This window comes from Pygocentrus nattereri, chromosome 5 (genome assembly GCF_015220715.1).
Source record: "Pygocentrus nattereri isolate fPygNat1 chromosome 5, fPygNat1.pri, whole genome shotgun sequence".
In the NCBI taxonomy this organism is placed as follows: Eukaryota; Metazoa; Chordata; class Actinopteri; order Characiformes; family Serrasalmidae; genus Pygocentrus; species Pygocentrus nattereri.
In genome coordinates this window covers 33,796,061-33,813,966 of record NC_051215.1, presented here as the reverse complement: position 1 = coordinate 33,813,966, position 17,906 = coordinate 33,796,061, and the positions used below count along the sequence as shown (strand labels likewise).

General features: G+C 40.1%; 1 protein-coding gene across 3 annotated transcripts in view; it reads right to left on the bottom strand.

Annotated features, from left to right (window-relative positions):
* lzts2a (leucine zipper, putative tumor suppressor 2a) overlaps positions 1-17,906 on the bottom strand; it is a 76,013-nt gene that overhangs the window by 12,373 nt on the left and 45,734 nt on the right. The window contains exon 1 of one of the 3 annotated variants that reach the window (XM_017721461.2): positions 13,476-13,682. The exons of the other annotated variants lie outside the window; for them this stretch is intronic. The gene's annotated coding sequence lies outside the window, so the exon portion shown is untranslated. Of the gene's footprint in view, positions 1-13,475; positions 13,683-17,906 lie in introns of those variants that run through there. 3 annotated transcript variants of the gene reach the window in all.

Sequence of the window (17,906 nt, the reverse complement as noted above, 5' to 3'; positions counted from 1 at the left end):
AAACTGTGTGCATGTCCTCTATACACATAGAGAATTCAGGCGCCAAGGTAAATAACACCATGAGATTGTTAAATCTCACCATGGAAAACAGCAAAAAACCCTAAAGAATAACCAATTTTGTTGGAACAAATGAACAAATGAACCAAGTCTAATTATAGCAGCCTAGTGCTGGAGTGCCAGAGTAAAATGACCTCTGAATTAAACAGCACTGAACAGGTCAGCTGAGTGTGTGTTTACAGCACTGAGTGGAGTCCATGACCTTTTGACCTCCTTCTAGCCTACCAGCCCCTCACTCTTTCAATAATTCACCATTCCTCAAAGACTTATCCAGTCCACCTCCACACTGCCTGCCTTTATAGCCATGACTTTTTCTTTTTCTTTACCAGTTTCTACAATCACTCCCTTTTCTTTTCTACTGCTTCCAACATCCTCAACCTCTTTTCCTTCCTGCAAAATCTTCTTTCACACCTGGCTGCTCATTTCCTGCTGGCTGTGTCCTTCTGTAAGCTTTACCATTTCCTATTTCTGCATTGTGCTGTTTTTAGAATGTTTGACTCCCCACCACCACCTTCCTGCTCCTCACAGTACTCACTTTTTCTCCTCACAATCTTGCTCCATTCTGTGCACTAATGTCCCTTATACTCCCCACTGTTGGGAAGAGCAGGTGTATGGTATAAATCAGTTGGAAGGGGAGATAAGAATCTATGTTCTGCTCTGGTCACACTACACTAACCCCCCCACCGCCCCCAGAGAGCAGTTACTGAAGGCCTGCGACTACAGCGCTCTGCTGGGACACTTCCTGCCAGCTGCACCCCTATTGTCTCTATCCATCAGATAGCAGCAACATCTAGGGACAGTCTTGGAATAATACACAAACATTTCTACATTGGTTCTTACACAAGCGCACATAAACAAAAATACTGAAGACTGCATTCCTCTAAGCATGCAGAGACAAAATGAAAACAGAAAGCCTAGAAAAGTTTCTTAAAGCAGGTATGTGCATTGCATGAGTTACCATGTAGTATTTATACAAGGTGAGGAGATTTGTTTCAGAAATTAGGCTTAAAAATGAGCTTCTCTGTTACACGACTAATAAATTAGGTCACGGGACACACCAAGTTACAACACTGGACAAAATCTTGCAGTTATAGTCAGGACTGATCTGATAGCCTGTATGGGTACTGGGTACTAACCAGAAATATTAATTAATATATGCTTGTGGTGCAACATATCATAAAGTGAAACTGACAGCAGCTGCAGGTGGCTTAACGCTAACATAAAAACCATGAGCACTTAGCAAAGTATTATAGTAGATAGAATTGCTTTATTGTAATAGTCAAATCTTGCTTGACATTTTGCACTGTTAAGTGATATTTTTGGTATGTCTGGATTGCTTGCTTGTTTTTGTTGTGAAAGAAAGAGTTCAAATTAAAATGCCAGGTAAATTGTTTGAATTAAGATAGTTAATTTTAAACCTTAGTACGAAGAACGAAACAAAAAAGGAAGATTGGTACTGGTTTCAGCAGACACTGAAGGTTTCAATATCAGTATCAGTACCAGAAAGAAAAAGTGGTATTATCCCATCATACCAGCAGTTGTACTTGGTCTAGAAGTATTCCCTAAGAATAAGAGCCATACGACTGCATGTCCTCTGAACGTGACTCTACAGTAAATAGCTTGGTGCAGTCTTGTGATACTCTTCTTAGAGTGGATTTACACTGCAGAACAATAACTTTGAGAGGCCTGATCGACTTTGTGCTTCTGACTGCATTAAGATGCCACCTGTTCTGCACAGTGGGCCAATGAATCCATTAAGACAGGACAGCATGTCCTAATGTGAGAGCGAGGTCAGCAGGGGGCCACACTGCTCTCAGCTCACAGTCTCTAAATCCTGCCGGCACCATGACACACAGCAGCACTGCAGATGAGCTGCAGAATGTAGAACACAGCGCTCTTGCTGCCACAAAGTTTTTAGGTAGGTTATAATTTTTAATAAAGTTTTGTTATAGTTCCTTATTCTGGTCAGCCTCAGTTATAAATGAGCCCCACTCACTCCTGGTGTTATGAAGAACGTGGACTGAACAATGTGGAAACATGCTAGGATTGCATTCACATTGCTATGTAATGTAACAGCAAAACACCTTAAGGAAATGTAAACACACACTGGTGAAACTACAAATAAAACAAAAAAGCTGCTGGTATTCTCAGAACAATGGGCTGTGCACCCCAGAGTCTAGACCTGGGATTACTTTTGAGAAGCAAAAAATGCAACCAATCTGTGAGACTGAACTTTGGAGGTATAGAAAAACACAGCTGCAGATTTATCTAAAAAAGTGAAAGCAAGTGTCTGGAAAGAATAAAATCTGTAATAAAGGCAAAGGATGAATTATATATAACTATATATACTGAAATTATTACATTATTACAATTATTACAGTTATTACAAATTATTACATTACAACTATTAAGGCTTCTGGGTCATTTTCTGTTAAGTATGTTGTATACCTTTTTTTCTTATGATTAAAAGTGTTTGTTTATACCACACAGTACTATATAAATCTGAAAAATATCCTTTATCGGTATCAATTGGTAATGATCAGTGCATCCCTGTGTTTTCATACACAGGTCAAATCTAGTTCTAGAGCAGAACGGAAGAGAATTCTACAAGCCCTAAGCTTCACTCCTGATTAAGGGTCCAACATCAATTATTAGCTTTTTTTTGTTTTTTTGTTAAATTTGATTAGAACAAAAATGAAACAGCCAATAGGAAGTTATACATGTGCCATAATGCACCACCAGCCATGAAAACAGTTTCTGTACAAGTATGGTAAGTAATATGGCAAGTTCCTATAGGTGTGGTGATCAAAACTGAACAGAAGCATAAAAATGAAGTCCACAAGAAAAAGACTGACGCATGACTGCTTTCAATGGATCTGGAAAATCCCCACTGCTGCCTGGTGACGCGGCCAAGGGAACCAAGCAGACACAGACACAGTGTCTCCTTTCAGCACAAGTGATCCTCACTCAGCAGTCGCATCTTGGATGATAACACTGAGGAGTAGTTATTATGGGTATGTACGGTAAACAGTATTTAACTGGAACTGGATTTAACCCTTAGTCCTAGTCTGAATACAAAGAACAATGAAAAAAATGTTGAAAAAAAGGTTAAATACTGGATTTAATTCTCAATCCAAGCTAAAGGGCAAAGTAATGAGTCATAAATTCCTTTAGTGTCTGTTCTCCCACAGAGCTAAGAAAAATACATGCAAACCTCTCAAACTTCACCAAACATTAGGGCTTTAAAATCCATCCATACAAAGCACAGGCTAAAACAAAAGAGGGACCTTCAGAGCTGAGAGCTATAAAACCCTCTCCCTCTTTACACAAAAGCTGCCGCCTCACCCCATCCCCCTACTGCCAGCTTTAACCCCTCACAGTTTCCCCTCCTCACCCTGTTAGTCCTGTACTGCTTTTGTTGAAGCACTGGATTGAATTAAAAGCTGCAACATAGGCTGTAGAACAAGGGTAATTGGCTCACTAAGTTTTTTTTAGCATTGCCAACCTGTAGCTTGTGCAGGCTTTGCTTGTGTTTATGGATGTTACCATGGTACTTGAGGTCTACATGTGTGCAGCCTGGGGTGAAAGCTCAACACTAAAGGAAAAGGGTGGGGGTGTACAAAAACAGAGCAAGTATGAGACAGAGTGAAAGCAAGATATGAGTACATGTATTTTTGCTGGGGGATATGGGAAATAATTTATGGGACCTATGGGAAATAATTTATGTAATGAGCAAAATACTTCAATGACAATAAGTGTTACAAGAATTAAGAGGAAAAAAGAAAACATCATGACTGTTGTGGCATTCCTACATAATTCAGGGTGGGTTGTTGGGAGGATAGTAGCCTGTAGTCCATCTGGGATTACTGGGATTGCAGAAAATGCAATCAACTTCTAAAATTGAACTTTGGAGGTGTGGAAAAATATCCCTATAAATTTCTTTGAAAAACTGTAAGCAAGCCCCCTGAATATAATCAAATCTCTAAGAACAGCAAAGGGAGGACACATTAAATACTGCAATAATTTCTATCATATTTAATTGTTGAGATCTCTGGGTGATGTGTAATATATGTTCTGCTGCAATGTATTTTCTGCTTTATGCTTTTCTTACCAACAACTTGTACTTAATATCTGTTTGACTGAAAATTAAATGTATGGCATGATGTTCTCTGACTTTTGCACAATACTGTATATCTCAAGTAAAATATAAAATATATAAATATAAAATATATATAAAAATAATGATCAATATCTGTAAACATTTTGTTTATTGCTCACCCCTCATATATACCATGTATACTGTAACTGCTGTAACAATCTCTGGTAATGATACATGAGTAAAAAAATGCATGATAATTGGTCTATTTATCAAGAAATGTTCACACAATGTAGATTTGTTATGTTTTCAAATGAAAAATTTAAAAAGTGTCACAGAAATGATCCCCTGTGCCAACTGTAATGTAGACATGATTGTATTTCCTGGTAATGTATCAGCTTCTGTTCACACATGAGCTGTCCTGGTAATTTTACAGGTATACTTGGTCTTGTGCAGGTAAACTGGCATGTCAACTTTACTGGGATTTCCACTCCAGGTCATATTCACACTTAACCCATTCCTGTGTAACTGTCAGAAAATACCAGAGTAGAAGTCTGTGTGTGAAAGGGAATAGAGAGAGAGAGAGAGAGAGAGAAAGAGAGAGAGAGAGAGAGAGAGAGAGAGAGAGAAAAGGAAAGAGACTGAAAAACAGACAGAAGGAAAGTTGTCTTGGAGGCAGACAAGAAGAGAGAAACAAAATAAAGAGTGAATGAGAGAGAGAGAGAGAGAGAGAGAAAGCAAGAAAGTCAGGGTCTGACAGGGGGTCGGTCGGCTCTTTTGCATCTCAAAGCACACAGGCTCCATTTAAGGCAGAGTAAAGCAGACACTGGATCTGCCACACAACTCTCTCACACACACTCTTTCTCAGCATCTCCTCTCTCTATCCCTGTCCTGCGCTTCACAGGCCCCCATCCACTGGCCCCCACAACACAGCCGGCCACCACCACACGTCTCCAATGAGCTGCAGTGGGTGATGTCTCTGACACAATACTGCCCAGGAGACGGTGCCATCTGGGAAGACATTAACTGCCAATCAAGAGTATGGACAGAGCTTTTTCAGCCCAGTGTACAGTGCTGCTAGGCCTCACTGGCACTGAATCAAACGGCAGGCTCATCCAGGCCCATGCCAGGAAGACATCTAGGAACTGCTGGAGCCTGCTCAGTCGAATGAAGTGCTGAGACTTTCTCTTCAGCATTATAAAGGTCAGTTCTTTTTAAAATAAGGCCCAAAAAAACCCTTGTTATTAACTGCCAATGCTTCGAAGAAGGTACAAATTAAAACTATATAAGGATATTAAAAAGAAGAATCATGCCAGGATTAAACGTTTTTTGCACACAAAGCTGAAGCTCTTTGGCTTTTATAATACAGAAAGACAGATGCTGATGTCATCAGGGGAAGGACACTTTTCAAAGAATATGTACAGTTGTAAGAAAATGTATTTGAGCACCCCTGGTTAAATGACTTGTTTTGTTGATATCTTCTACAGAAAATATATGTCTGAACATTAATGCATATTTACTACTTAGTGGCTGCATTTAACACAGAAAATAATATAACATAAAATGTTACACAAAAAGCTGTACACAAAAGTATAGTTTTTTTTGTTTTATTCTTTTTACCAATATGTTAAATTAGCAAATAAACAGAAGCTGTGCACTAAAATGTGCACATATTTTGGTTTGTTCTCAGTAGAGGAAAATCAACAAAACATGTTATTGCACCACAGGTTTTCAAACCTATGACTTTTTAGCTGTATACAGTGAGCTCCACATCTCGTAGTAAGTCAGTTTGCTTTTCATGTAAAAAAAAAAAAAAATTTTTACTATGAGACATGTTATTCCCATCTGCAATCTGGACATATACTTGTCCAACAGGGGGTTGCTTTGATATTTCTCAACCCTGATGGATTCAGGGTAATTCAAATTTATGGATATCTGGATATCCTAGTGCATTCTAGTACATAATTGGATGTTTGAATAAGACATTTGTAGTTTGGAATAAAGCATTTTTGTGAGATTTTATTCCAAACAATTTTGGACTGTTTCTACTGGTCTGAAATTTTGACACAATGTGAAGAGCAGCTGGCACATTAAAATAACGTACAAAAAAAGAAGACTAAAACGAACAAACAAGGTTTTGTTCTGACAGCAACTAAACTGAAACAAAAAAAATGGTCACAAACAGCGGTCATTGTTCTCACGTCAAAGATAATGGTGACTTCCACAAAATACAGTGCAAATTGAGTTACTGTTATGTATGTCATCTTGTACTGTATAAACCTATACATAAAACAGAAAGATAAATCAACTGAACTTTCATCTATAGATTACTTCGAATGAAGGACTTTTAATGTATATATGTCTTCATAAATTACCTCTTGTTTAATATATATTTATACATAGCAAATGTCCCTACATACATAGGTCCCTCATGTCTCTATATTTTAATATATTTCAGTCTCAGTATTTTCTTGTATTTTAATTTTTACTTTGTTTACTTTCTGAAGAGTGATTACTTGAGGCTCACCACAAGCATTTCAACGCATGAATGTCCTGACATGTTGTGCAAATGACAAATAAACTTGAAACTTCAGAAATGTGAAACTTCAGATGTACTTATACGAGTTGTGGGCCTAAGCTGATGTCAACTATTTTTTTATGTACATATCTGTTGATGCCAATATATAAACATTTACAAAATGTAGAAATTGGGACTACATGTAACATCTGTTTGTGTAAGATTACAAATGCAGTAAAATAAATAAAGTTCAGACATTTTATCATAGCAGCTCCATATCACCTAAATGTTCTGCTCTTCTGGAATACAATGAAACCTAAATATCCATCTAATGTCGAAATTTGTTTTCAAGCAGTAAACTGCCGATACAGATATTATTCCATTGTGCATCCTTACTTCTTATGCTAACCTTTCGTTTTCATTTTTTATTAAATTTTAATACAACTGAAAGGAAATTCTGATTGCGGTGTTCATAAACTATTCATTACAACCAAAGATTCAAAAATATTAAAATGCCCATCCCATGACCACTCTGGGCATCTGCAATTCCAGTCCTAGCAGGAATGTGAGAAGTAGGGGTGCTGAGGCTGATTTTAGCGTTGGTTAACTGCCACTGTTCAAAATAATAAAGATAAATAAATAAAAAAAGATTTGTACTCGCAACAAACTTTAACATATTAAACACTTATATCTACATGTTTTAGAGTTTATTCATATATTTTAAAGCCTGCAGTAGCTGTGCACTACTTACAATAACAATGTATTTTCTTGCTGGCCACTCTGGGGGCACAACACTAGCAGGTTGATGTAAAAAAGAGAAAAGCATGTGCAGAGCTGTAGATCATTTCTAATGGGGCTTAAAATGCCTAATATTGAATTTTAAACTTAAAAAACACAGTAGCCTAATGATGTCCCGTGATTCGACTACATTCCTTTTTATCAACCCCTGTATCTGCCGCTCAGAGTGCATTTGAACATGTGACTGTGGACATGGCACAATTGGTGTCAATCTAACTGGACATCAATGAATTAATTTGCATAAAGTTCGTCCAGAAGGAGAGAGCAGAGAAATCAGGGTGTGCATTACCAGTTTAACGTGGGTATATTTTTGTCTTTTGTCAAGTTATGACACGTCATTACACTCTGTTTAAGGTAAATTATCACAACCATTTCAACTGAAAAAAAAAGGCACATCATTTTGCATGGCGTCACCATTCACATCACATATATACTGCCTAAAATTTCAGCCTCCCCAACTTAAAACAATTTCCCATGTCCCTTGGGTCCTAGAGGGCCAAAGTCCTGCATAGTTTGATGATTTCCTGCTATAAAACACAACTCACACACATTTTCTTAGCCGCTTCTCCCTCAGGGTCGCGCGGGGGGTGGGGGGTTGGGGGTTGGGGGTGGTGCTGGAGCCTATCCCAGCGGTCATTGGGCGGAAGGCAGGATACACCCTGGACAGGTTGCCAGTCCATCGCAGGGCAGACAGACAGACACACACATTCACTCACACACATTCACACTTAGGGGCAATTTAGTAAGTCCAATTGGCCTGACTGCATGTCTTTGGATTGTGGGAGGACCGGAGAACCCGAAGGAAACCCACGCAGACACGGGGAGAACGTGCAAACTCCACATAGAGAGGACCCCAGTTGCCTGGCCAGGGAATCGAACCCAGGCCCTCCTTGCTGTATAAAATACAACTAAACCTGGTAATTAATTATGGAATTTCTGCTATTATACAAAACAAAACCTGGTAATTAAGTGATTAGGTATGTTATGCTATAACAGCACTGTGCTGGACCTACCAAGGAGAGGAATTGATGACCTTTGCCCTACTTGCTCAGTTTAACACCTTGTTACTCTCTGCATTTTTGCAGTATTTCTATAGTGTGGGAGTAGACGTGCAGGTCTCCTCCTGACTCTCCTGGCTCCTTCTGACTCAGTGGCTCTGGTAGAGCCATTGGCAGAGCTGGAGTGCCTGCATCTCCTCCATCGCTCCTGGACGCCACAACAGGAATTTCCAACCACTAATGATTATTTATCCCAGGCCAGCGGTCAGAGAGGCAGACACCGGGAATAGGAGAGGCCAGAAGAGGAGCTGCGGCCTCACCACGCTAATGGCTCTCTAGCTTGCCACTGTTAGAGTGGTCACTCTGCGGAGATGTCGCTGATGGGAGGGTAATGAGGCGATGGAATGATCTTTTTCACAGAATGGCCTAGAAGGGTCAGTGAGCAGCATTTATGACTGTATTGGATATCAACTGCAATCAGCAAGAAGGAAAGAGAGAGGAAGGCCCAAATCAGAGAAATGCATCATGATGTATAGGTGCCATTCAGCTATTTAGAGCTTTGAGTTATATAAATTAGGCGGTTCTACAGCTTGGCTTGCAACACATGACTGCTATTAATCCCTTAAGAGAACATATCCTACATTTTTCTTGTATTTTATTTTTTTCCTCTGAGGAATTATGATGTTTTGTGGTTTCATGTAACATGGGCAGTCATTATTTAGGTTTACATGATTTTCCAATGTGATTTATTATTTCCTAACCTCTCTTTAGACTGTTTTTAGACTGTCTTTAAGACACACACAATATTTCCAAAAGTATTCACTCACCCATTCAAATAATTGAATTCAGGTGTTCCAATCACTTCCATGGCCAAAGGTGCATAAAACCAGGCACCTAGGCATGCAGATTGCTACTACAAACATTTGTGAAAGAATGGGTCGCTCTCAGGAGTCAGTGAATTTCAGCATGGTACCGTGATAGGATGCCACATGTGCAACAAGTCCAGTCATGAAATTTCCTTGATACTAAATATTCCACAGTCAACTGGCAGTGATATTGTAACAAAGTGGAAGCAATTGGGAACGACAGCAACTCAGCCACGAAGTGGGAGACCATGTAAAATGACAGAGATTGGGGTCAGCAGATTCTGAGGGACATAGTGAACAGAGGTTGTCAACTTTCTGCAGAGTCAATTGCTACAGACCTCCAAACTTCACGTGGCCTTCAGATTAGCTCAAGAACAGCATAGAAAGCTTTATGGAATGAGTTTCCAAGACCGAGCAGCTGCATACGAGCCTTACATCACCAAGCACAATGCAAAGCTTCGAATGCAGTAGGGTAAAGCGCCGCCACTGGACTCTAGAGCAGTGGAGCACGTGTTCTCTGGAGTGACGAATCACGCTTCTCGAATGGAAAATCCGATGGATGACTCTGGGCTTGGTGGTTGCCAGGAGAATGGTACTTGTCTGACTGCATTGTGCCAAGTGTAAAGTTTGGTGGAGGGGGGATTATGGCGTGAGGTTGTTTTTCAGGAGTTGGGCTCGGCCCCTTAGTTCCAGTGAAAGGAACTCTTAATGCTTCAGCAGACCAAGAGATTTTGGACAATTTCATGCTCCCAACTTTGTGGGAACAATTTGGGGATGGCCCCTTCCTGTTCCAACATGACTGCACACCAGTGCACAAAGCAAGGTCCATAAAGACATGGATGAGAGAATTTGGTGTGGAGTGCAGACTGCAAGCCCCACATCAGTGTATGACCTTACAAATGCGCTTCTGGAAGAATGGTCAAAAATTTCCGTAAACAAACTCCTAGCCCTTGTGAAAAGCTTTCACATAAGAGTTGAAGCTGTAACAGCTGCAAAAGGTGGGGGAACATCATATGAAACTCTATGGATTAAGAATGGGATCTCACTCAATTTCACATGCATGTGAAGGCAAATTATGCAGCGAATACTTTTGGAAATATAGTGTATGTAGTTGACCTCTGCTCTGGCTGCCTTGTATGGTGCCTCTTTCAAAAATGGACCGTATGGAATGGAAAGTGAATGGTATGTTTTGAATGTTTATTACAAAAATGTGACGAAATTATGGTTTTCCATGATATTGGACCTTTACATCGCACTCTTAAATCTTCATTGTCATAGGTACATAATTAACATATTTGTTTTATAATAGTTACCGAATTCATAGCAGTTACTGAATAATATGTTTTAAGATTAATAACTGAATAATAATTCTGCAGTGTAAGCAATCTCTTTTCCACAGACATGTCCAGACTTCCAGACAGCCTAAACCCTTCATAACTTGTGGTCTTCAAGCTGCAACACACAACACTACAGTCTATGCAATTTTGCCATCTCAATGTATTGCACATTATTACAGTTAAAGTTTATTACTATAATATATTTTATTGTAATAATAATGACAGGCAATTTTCACTACCGTCATGATTGTTATTAGCTGAGTTTGATGCTGTACACATAAATATGCAGTCATAAAAAACGGCACAGTGAAGAGAATACTTCTCTTACATAACCAGCATGGCCCGAGTTAAACTATGCCATCATAAATATATAATCTGAAAATGCAAACGCAGTGAAGTATCCAGAAGCCACAAACAGCAGGAAAAAACACTTAAAAACAGTCTGGGTTTGGAGTTTGAAAACATGCAAATGGGCAACAGTGAAAAGTGCCAAAAAGGGCTGTGGACGACGGCCGCTTCGTCAGTGCAGATTCCAGGCGAGCTCAGACGGAAAGGAAAAGTATGGCATGGAAAGTTCTGATTCAGCGCAGTCAGCTGAGCCCAGCCCAGGCCTAACGAGCTCAAACCCCTCACACATACACATCTACACACTGCTCCTGTATTATATAAATACCTGGCACTACTATCTCCAGCATGGAAAGAGAGAAGTAGAGAGAAAAAGAGGAGCAGAATGAATAAAGAGAAGAGAAGATAAGAGAAGAGAAGAGAAGAGAAGGAAATTATGATAATCTCCAACCAAGAGACTTTGTTCACCTCCCAAAACTCAACCCCACAGCTTGTCCCCATGCTATATTCACTGCTGCCCAGAACTATGTTAACCATGAGATGTTTCAGTGTTTCAGTGATGCCTTTAAAGCAGTGGAATTCATGCCTAAGATACAGAAAACCTTCCTTAAAAAGACAAAAGGCACCAGGAGTGCATAAGGACACATTTCAAAAGCTTGCTCACATATGAGAGTGATTTAACACATCTATTATTTTCCAGCTCAGTGACGCAAGCACCTTCCCCCCCGGTGATCTCATCTGGTTAAAGCAATGTTTGTGGGGTGCTGACTTACAGTGACAGTCTACGCTATTTTAGGCTCGCACTGTACACAGGTCTACTATTGAGCTGAGTCAGACCACGAACTCCAGCATTTAAGTCGCAGTAAATTCAGAAGGAGCACAATGGAAACTTTATACCAGTGTGAAACCACGCCAACAAACAAGTCTACAGGCCACCTGAGGAGACTAATTTAAAAATGACAAAAAAAGATGCCTCCGACACCAATGCTGCTGTGTGATTTTCTACTGAGGCGGAATAATTACAGTACTGTGAAAAAGTCAAAGACCACCCTTCAGTAATTTAATTTCCAGTTTAAATGGCCATTAAGTACAAGTCTTCACTTTTCAGTGTCAGGATAAAAAGCAGATAATGTAACATAACATATTTAACTGAAATTTGCACAGCCTCAACAACATATAAAACTAAACATTTGCAGTATTTTGTGTGTCCACACTTTGCCTTTGTGACCATTCTTTCAGGACACCTGCTTTCAATTTTTCAAAGAAATCTGCAGGGATATTTTTTCACACCTTCAAAGTACAGTATTAGAAGGTGGTCGCACTTTCTGCTTCTCATAATCCAAGTAATCTCACACATATTCTGTGCTGTTGAGGTCTGGGCTCTGGGGAGGTCAGTCCACTGTTCTGTGAACACCAGCAGCTTCCTTGTTTGATTCTTCATTTTTTTACTTTCTTTTCTCAGTAACAGCTTCTTAACAGCTACACATCCTTTCAGAGCCACAGCATTGTCTTCTCACAATGGAAAGATGGACAGAAACATATGTGGATGTTTCAAAACTGTTTAACTGATGGTGACAGTTTTCATGGTCTACCAGGCCTTGCACAGTTATTAGGAGTCCTATTTTCTCTATATCTTTTGATAATTTTTAAACTCCAGTTTTGGAAACTTCTATTTTTCACTTATTTTAATATGACTTTTCCCTTCCTTGTGCAAGGGGATTGTTTTTCATCTAATATCCCCAGAAATATCTGCTGAAAATTTGATAATTTAGGTGTTTTGACTGGAAATTAAATATTAGGGTGGTCTCTGGCTTTTGCTCAGTACTATATTACAGCGTTCACTCCCTGTGTGTCTGTGTGGTGTGAGTGTATTAGGCAGTTGTCCGGCAGATTACTGCATCCTGCTCCTCCACTCTAAGTAATGCACACAGCAGTAATCACGTTCCTAAAAACGGCTCTGCCCCAGCAGCCTCCATCGGGCTGCCACGACCAAATGGCCCAGGCTGAGTAAGTCCATTACTGCAGATTACTCCACTGAGAGGCCCAACACCAACAGCAGCCCTCTAACATCACACAACCTCACACACTCTTCAGCAGCACACAGAAAACACACATGACCACAGCAAAAGGTAATGTGCACTCAAATATACAGATAGATGCTGCAACAGTCTTTTGAGACACTCATCCAATAATATGAGTTCAGTATGCTTTTGTACTATAGTTCCTATCTGTCTGTCTGTCTATCTATAAATAAAGTTGATAAATGCAGGCTTTAATAACATTGCTAGTGCTCTCTGCTTTTCTTCATTTTATTGTTTATACCACTTTTAACTTACTGACTTCTTCATGGTCAGAAAGTTAATCATTAACTTCAAAGCAGTCTCAGCTTTGTGTTCAAAAAGACCAGCAGTAATCTGAACCCTGTGAGTGGGTGTATGTTGTATCGTATCTCACACATACCCAAAGTGTTCCCCATGGCAGTTTCCTTGCGTCTCCGCTGTATGTCCTGGAGGCAAACTAAGTCCACAATCCCAGCCTGCTCAATCCACGCTTCAGCTTCAATCTGTGCGTCTCCTTCTCTCTGTCTCACACGCTCACATACACGCGCTCTCTCACTCACTCACACACACACACACACTCACACACACACACATACACACACACACACACACACACACACACACACACACACACACACACACACACACACACTCTCTCTCTCTCTCTCTCTCTCTCTCTCTCTCTCTCTCTCTCTCTCTCTCTCTCCCTGCTCCTCCTCCTGCACTCCTCCTCCTCTGGTCAAACTTTACTCTCTTTGCCCACTCCGTTCGCTCTGAAGCCCCTTCCTCTCCTCCACTCTGTTGCTCTGTGTTGGCTCCACCTCCTCTCTTCCTGCCCCCTCCCTCCCTCACGTTGTGTGCAGGCCCCCATGCCTCGCTCTCTCCCTCCCTCACTCACACACACACACACACACGCACAACACACACACACATACACACACACAGACACACACTCACTTCTAATCCCTTCTCATGCTGGGGCTCATTCCCTTTCTGTTCATATTTTCGTTTTTCTTCCTCTCTGTCTCCTATTCTTTTTCTGTAAGGTCAGAGTTAGGACTGGAGAACCTGGAGTCCTCTTTCAAGTCTAATGCTTATTAGATGCTATGAACTGACTGATTGAGGATCTCTCTCTCTCTCTCTCTCTCTCTCTCTCTCTCTCTCCCCCTTTCTCTGTCTTGCTCATAAACCTCTGTAATTCATTAAAAAACCTTTAATTTAACACCGTAACCTGAAAGAATCTGTGTGTGGCCAACAGTTTAATTCCTCACTGTCTTAACTACAAAATATACACATTAGTTTCACAGCAGTTAATTAATAATTCATAAAACCTAACATCACTCAAACAACTTTACGTTGTTTAGTATTTTCAAATAGTTTTGATGTAGTTTGTGGTTTCTGACACAGTCATACACTGTTGTTTTTATTAATCAACAACAGTACATCACATAGCAAAAAACAGTAGCAGCAGCCATTTTAACACCTGAATTTTGACTGTACTTTTGTCCATTTCCACAGGTAACAGTACATCACACAGTGCCAGAAGCTCATAAGCAAATCCATTTGAGATTACTTAACAACTCCACACAGTTTTAATAGTGTGTGATGATTTGGAGATGCAGTTTGCAAAATGCTAATTAGTGACTATAACCTTCCATTGCTTCTTGGCTACATTAGTCTCGTTGCAGTGCAAAACTAAAGCAGCAAACTTGAAACACCAATTTTATCTTGGCTTATTGACTACATTTTATGATGATTTACTGCTTTAAGATTGTAACTAAATGCCTGAAGGTTCATTTAACATCCTTTTAGAGACAATCTGCCTCAGAAATTCAAGGGAATGCTGAAGCACGCATACCCAGAGCACTCTAAACAACCTTACAAAGCTCAAATTCAGACAAGTGCAGTACATATTATGCACTGTAGCAGACTAACTGTGCACATGCACTAAATCTAATCACCACATACATTATCAAAGAGTTATACAAAAACTGAGATGAAAGCTTTGTGTGCAAAGATGGCGCAACTTTTCTCTGAACCGGCTCCAATCTAAGCAGCCCATGGGCCAAGACTTTTCCTTCAAAAGAGGTAAGAAAAGGAGAGAACAGTACATTTATGTGCGAGTTCTGCTTTCTCAAGGGCCTCGGTACTCTTCCCATGCACACTCTGTGGCCACTCCTCTGCCTAAATTATTGCCTATAACTGAACAAACGCAAGGAAGCACAGCATGCTGGGTTTAACCTGAGCAGAGAGCTGTAAAGCCAGGAGAATGCATTTGTGGGGGCAGTGAGGAGAACAGAGAGCAGAGCAACAGAGAGAGAGAAAGAGAGCAAAAGAGAAGAATGGTAATGAACCGTTAGGAACAGATGAGCATTTGAGTGATTAATGGACACTTGTGCCCTCCAGGGAAGTTATCATGTGAACATGAACTGCACATATACTCACCAGGGAGTTTAACTTGACATTGCACACAGTGGCACACACATCCACATACACATGCACATTTATACATATTAAACTCCTTAAACTCTATGACTCTGTCCAGATCGCCCCTCTTCACTCTCATAAAAACATACCTTCCTGAATAATACATATTAATTACTGAATAATAAACCTCAAAGCATTAGCTCTGCAAAAACATCTAATTTTCATCCTATACTTCAAATGCATTCAATCAGCCAAGACACGTCTGGAGTCCAAAGTTTGTTGCTTTACTTTTTCACTAAATGAACACTGAAACTTATATGTAAGTTAATCTACACCAATTAAAGTCAATGTCTACGGCATCTACACCAAATTATGTATCTGAATCATCATACACTGCTCTCAAATTGTGCTGATTAGCATTTGACTAGATTTATAATATTCACACAATGTCGGAAACCACATAAGAAAGTCTATTTGACAGTACTTAATAACCTTTTACTAACCATTCAAAGCCAACAAGAAAATGTTGATATTTTTTCTGTTTTACCTACATTTTTCCATTAATAACATGATCTCTGAATACTGTTTTGTATTTGAACTATGAACTAACAAAGCACACATCACAAACTACCATTCTGAATATGAAAATACATCATGAATAGGAACACATCAGTCAGACTTCATCATTACTCTGTTTAAATACATGAATACTAGGTGCTTGCAGATCTAAAGTGCACGCTAAATAAGAAAAACACAGTGCATCCAACAAGAAAGGAAGCCTTGTGCATATTTTATAAATAAAAAAATATATATATTTTTTATTTTTCATCAAACTATCCCTTTAGGACTAATGGCTGAATAATAAGCTTAGAGTTAAAGAGGTTAAGAGATGTGAGAATATTTGGAAATCATAATGAACAGGCCTGATTGCTTGATTCAGCATACATGGGGGAGGGGACGGAAGCTCTATGGAAGTTTCCCAGCCGCTCAGTTCCCCCATTCAGCTATCAGTCAGGGGCAGTGCAATCAAATGGAATGAAGCTGTTTCAGAGAAACTAATGATGGTGCTAGGGGACAACAGACTGAGTCGTACTCTAATCCAACACATACCCGGCCATCTGATCAAGCACACACACTCACACACACTCGCATAAAAAGAAGCCTTCACAGTCTCCCACAAAACACTTAACCCCTCATCTACTGGGGGTGGGGGGCATGCAGGAATGAGAGGGACAAAGAGCCAAAGAGAGGAGAGGACTGAAGTCCAAATGGGGCCCAAATTACTCTGTGCATGTTTTCCCTTTCATGACTTTAATTGAAATTCCAAAACTTTACAATTTAAGATACTTAAAACTACAATTGATGCTATTGCAAGAACATGAAATGGATCACTGAAAGGCATAAAAATAAAGTGCACTGTTGGTAGATAGACAATGCTCTGGTTTAGCAGCCAGAGCTTCAGAGAGTTTGATTATGGACTGATCTTAATTAACCCCTTGGGAGAGATTACATAACCCATCACGAGTTCGGAAAAACAACCCAGATTTCCAAAAGCTGTATGTGTGCTCACATCTGTGAATTACTGAAAGAGTACAGAGAGTTATGTCTGTGTCAGTGTGCTCATGTGTGTGACATGGTTTAATCACAGCTCAAAGCAGCTCCCAGGCTTCAGCTCACACTCATCAATCATTAACAAAACCTCCATTACAAGCATGCTTTCAGCTTTGCAGCACATAGTTTTAGCACTGCTTACACAGAAGCACGGGCATATATAAATACTTGTGCATAAAGACTCACACCATGAAACAGAGCATTCACAAGTGTGCACTTACACACATATGTTACTCAAAGTGGGGCTACTGGGTGGCGCAACCATGTAAGAGTTGGCCCTATCAGTGGGAGCAAGTTTGATCCCTGGTGGCTCCATTGCTTTAAGGGAGCAGTCATTGAGGGAACATAATTGGTCGTGCACTCTCTAGGTGGGTAGCACAATGTTAGCTAACAAGGGTGCCTAGTAGCTGTACATAACAGAATTAGCAGTTAGTATTCTCCTCCAAGCATGTTAAGCTGTCCAATGGCATTGCATTATTTGCAGTTTGAAAAGATTTGGATGTCTCACATGTCTCAGAGGAAGGGCCTCTCCTCTGACCTGTCTGTGCCACAGCTAAACTCTTTGGATGCCTGTTAGACATGACATGTTTTAAAAGCGATGATGCGTTAGTTCAAAGCATTTTCCTTTTGTATTGTGTGGGATATGTTTCTGGCCTTCCAAAAATGGTGGGATGCTAATGTAATAGTAGCCTTCAGACACAAGACACAACATACCCAGGGGCCAGCACAGGTACCATGTACCCAGATACCCCAGAGACAAGTCGTCAGTAGATAATCACATTGAGTTAAGGGA